The 4,646-nt window shown below is 36.1% G+C and overlaps 1 long non-coding RNA gene across 1 annotated transcript in view; it reads right to left on the reverse strand.

Annotated features, from left to right (window-relative positions):
- Window positions 1–4,451: 4,451 nt before the first annotated feature.
- LOC144010796 (uncharacterized) overlaps window positions 4,452–4,646 on the reverse strand; it is an 840-nt gene continuing 645 nt past the window's right edge. Inside the window, exon 3 of the long non-coding RNA XR_013281351.1 lies at window positions 4,452–4,646. This exon is cut by the window's right edge and continues 175 nt beyond it. This is a non-coding gene — a long non-coding RNA (uncharacterized LOC144010796).

The following is a 4,646-nucleotide window of genomic DNA, read 5'->3' on the forward strand; positions in this document are numbered from 1 at the left end:
ATTTCGCTAGGTTATGTCGTTCAAATGTACAGCACTGCAAAGTGGTTCGGACATATTGGTAATTTGGTAAAACGTATGCTTAAATGCTAAAAACGTAACATTTCTCCTCTTAATGCCACAGGGTTTTGTAAAGCCAATAAACTGACAGGTACCAATTAGCTTTTATGTTTGAAGCTAACATTTTAATGATATGGAACACACCATTAGCAACATTTTCGATAAACAATTCACTGTTGGTGAGATTCGTCCTGTCCACATGTGAAGTGACTGTAGTATACGATTTCGCATGCGCAAGTCAATAATACCCCATAGGGAAAAAAAAAACGGAATGTTTTTAGCTCTTAGCCTAATGTGGGGTAAACAGATTTGGCTAGGCTATGTCGTTCAAATGTACAGCACTGCAAAGTGGTTCGGACATATTGGTAATTTGGTAAAACGTATGCTTAAATGCTAAAAACGTAACATTTCTCCTCTTAATGCCACAGGGTTTTGTAAAGCCAATAAACTGACAGGTACCAATTCGCTTTGATGTTTGAAGCTAACATTTTAATGATATGGAACACACCATTAGCAACATTTTCGATAAACAATTCACTGTTGGTGAGATTCGTCCTGTCCACATGTGAAGTGACTGTAGTATACGATTTCGCATGCGCAAGTCAATAATACCCCATAGGGAAAAAAAAAACGGAATGTTTTTAGCTCTTAGCCTAATGTGGGGTAAACAGATTTGGCTAGGCTATGTCGTTCAAATGTACAGCACTGCAAAGTGGGTCGAACATATTGGTAATTTGGTCAAATGTATGCTAAATGCTAAAAACATAACATTTCTCCCCTTAATGCCACAAGGCATTGTAAAGAAGCGTGAAACTGCCAATAAACTGACAGATACCAATTATCTTTGATGTTTGATGCTCACAATTTAATGATGCAAAACACACCATTCCATATTAGCAACATTTTCAACAATTACTTAATTTTAACTGTTGGTGAGATTCGTCCTGTCCACGTCAAGTGATTGTAGTATATAATTTCGCACGCGAAAGTGAAACCCCATGGCATTATTGGAAAAAATTGAATGTTTTTAGCACTTAGCTCTTTGACTGCCAGGCGTTATAAAAACAAAACAAAAAAATCCACAGTGCCAGCCGCTTTTGAGCATTTTAACTCATCTTTCAAGGCAAAAAGAATATTGTTTGCCTTTACTACATATACAATGTGGCTACGAAATGAAAGATTGCATTCCATTCATTGGAATTTTACTAATCATCATGAAACGTCTTTGGCAGTCAATTAACCTACGTTTTACCAAGATGTCCAAATAACTTTCCCATTACATTGGAACAACTTTACCAGTACGTTCGAACGACTTTGCCCATCAGTTTGAATGACTTTAGAAGTACATTCAAACAACTTTACTAGCACATTCAAACGGCTTTAGCAACATGTTCGCACAACTTCAACAATACAGTCGAACGATGCATCCAACATTGGCAGTTCCACGCCTCTGTACTTGGATGAGTTTATAGTGTATTCCGTATTTGTCTTTCACCCTTCCATCTATTTTATATATCATCCTTGTTCGGGTCGCAGGTGTGCAGACTGGTTGAGATTCGAACCCATAACCTCTCGTCTCAAAGGAATCCATTGATATGAAATTAAAACAAACGAACATCTCTTCGCTGTCCACTAAGTTGAATGTCAGCCAAATAAAAGACAAGGGGTAGACGGCATATTAGATATGGTGTATATTTTTAATTCCGTGCACGTGCCTCCGGGCAAAGGCAATGAATATATAAAGGGCAAAACAACTGTGTTCAATATCTATTTTTTCAAGCTAGCTGCAGGGAATTCAAAGTCACATAATGCATTTAGTCATAAAACAGATGTCTTATCTTAACTCCATGTTTTTCCTGCCAGTGCTGCTAACCACCATTCGGAATTCATCCAAGGTTTTCGGGGAAAATGAGCCTGTAGGACAAAACAGATTTCAGTGTTTGAAAACCATCGCTGAGCATGGCGTCGCACCAGAACTTTAAGTACCTGCCAGACCTCAGCGCAGCTAGCTGGATTTGCTTTTTCTTGTTTTCCTTTTTGATTGTTTTATATTTATGTCCACAAATACTTACTGTAATTATGACTTTACCACTGCGCTAGCTTAATGATAGACTGTGGCGCAGTTGTGCCGCCGTGGGGATGAAACTCCGACCCCATGTGGGCTATATGGGACGTACTTGAAGTAGGCAGACTCGCATTCAACGCAATTATTGTGGTGGTTTACTTCTTTGTATACTGGAGTGAAAGGCAATGAGGGGAGCCGCTTCGATTGGCCCGGGAGTCGGCTGCATTCCCTCTAGAATAATCGATATTGAATTGATTTTCCTTTTCAAGCCAGATATTGATTTATGAAACCATGAATCGACTATTTTATGTATCTTTTTTCCCCCCCATAAATTCTTAAAGGGATACTTCACTTATTTAGCCCATCATAGCAATAAAAAGTTAATATTTTGTTTGTAATTAATTTGATATTTTCCTTATTTTTCACGTACAATTAGTACCTTTAAAAACACATTTTGCAACTTGATGTCGACTGAAAATGACATCACAAGGGCTCAGGTAACCAATCACAGCACCTGTTTTCTCGGTTTGGTCATGTGACATCCACAAGCTGAGCTGTGTAATTTATTATAGGCAAAATATTAATGTTTGACTGCCAAAAATGGCTAAATAAGTATCCCTTTAAGAAAATAGAATTTTAAAGAACACATTTTTTTAATCTTATTGTTTTCTTGAAATGTACTGTTAAAATAAATTTAAAAGTATTTTCTTACATTTATGAAAGACCTGACTTATTGCACTTTAAGACAATTTAGAATCTTTTTAATTTATATTTAGAATGATTGATTGAAATTAGGAAATATTTTCATCTCATCCTTGCTGATGTCAATGTTTGTTTAAGTGATTATAAATAGGGCTGGGTCTAAAATATTGATATATCGATATCGAATCGATATTCCTTTTCATAGCCCAATATCGATTCATAAAACAATGAATCGGTACTTACTTTTTTTAACCTGTAAATTAATGTGCCAAATATAGCCCACCGATTAATAGGCCGCCGATTATAACTGGCCGATTATTGGCCTTTAAACATCGGCCAAAACAATCGGACAATTGAGCTAAATGGCTGATTATTTTCCACTTAAAAAGTTATCAAAGAAAGCCGAAGTTTCCGACACTATAAAATTGCTTGCGTAGCATTAGCAACTAGCAAGTATGTAGCGTATGTTATTCTGTTGTCACGAGGCGTCCTTTAAGCTGTTTAATGACACCGCACTTGGAGTTAACTCTAAAACTAATTAGGCATGTCACGATAAGGGCAATATCGTGATATTAAAACTGCCACAATATCGTCGTCGTAATGTTCACAATATTTAAAAGGAACACATCTGTTAAAAAAGTCAGGTTGATTTCAATTTGTGCAGTTCTAGCACCCTCTAGTGGCTAGTTTATTAGTGCAATTTAACTTTCATTAGGGATGTTTTGGCCTTCCATGTTTAAAATCTATGCTAATTGTCAGATAAAGGGGAATCTAATTTGCTTGTGAAGCGATCAATGTGTGCTTGCATTAGCAAGTAAGTGCCTCAATATTGTTATTAGAGATTGTAGGTGGTTTATATGCATTGCTGTTGTGTACAAAAGCACAATATTGTGCTTTTTTTTTTAGTATGAGCTCTCTTTTATTTTTTTACAATATTGTGATCTTTTTTAAATATCGCCAACGCCCCCACAATATCGTGATAATTATCGTATTGTCACCTTCATATCGTGATAATATCGTAGCGTGATGTTTGGATATCGTTACATCCCTAAAACTAAATACACAATGTTAAGAATTACATCCACTGTGTAAATTTAAATACAAAATATGTTTCATTTTTAAAACATTGTTAGCCTAGCACAAACAGGAAGTTAGACAATGCTAACGGGAAGTTAGCATTGACTTTGTGAGTGTTTTTCCTTCAAATAACGAATCGAATCGGGCCCTTCTGAATCGAATCGATTTTGGAAATCTGAATCGATACCCAGCCCTAAAAAAAATTAATACTTTCATTACTAAACCATTTGACTAGTTACTTCCTCCACAAAATTGACTTTGAAATGTAATATTTGTGGAGTTTTTTTTAATCATGTCATTGACATTTAAGAAGAATTGATGTGCCATAATTACTCGAATCAAATCGGGGAAAAAAAAAATCATGATCGAAACGAACTGAACTCTTGTGAATCAAACTGATTTTTTTTGTTTCCCTCTCAATATTGGAAGCAAGACTGTAAATGAGTCTGTATAAAAAAAATAAAATTAAATTAAAAAAAACATCAGATGTTTTGATTTTATAGGTTAGGCTTAGGTTAATATAAAAGTTCGTTGTTATAGTTGTGGCTGTTGTGAAGCAGGTTGAGTTGACTTACTAAACACTTTAACTTGCAGTTTTAGGCATTGACTAGCAAAACTTCTTGCAAGTTTCTGGTGACCAGTTTGCCCCCCCGCCACCATCTGATTTAAGCTCCAGCTCACCCACCATAAAATATTCAGAGTGAGTGGGAGACAGTCCCGTGTGGGTTCAACTGGCATTGTGCAA

The sequence above is a fragment of the Festucalex cinctus genome, chromosome 21 (assembly GCF_051991245.1).
Source record: "Festucalex cinctus isolate MCC-2025b chromosome 21, RoL_Fcin_1.0, whole genome shotgun sequence".
Classification (NCBI taxonomy): Eukaryota; Metazoa; Chordata; class Actinopteri; order Syngnathiformes; family Syngnathidae; genus Festucalex; species Festucalex cinctus.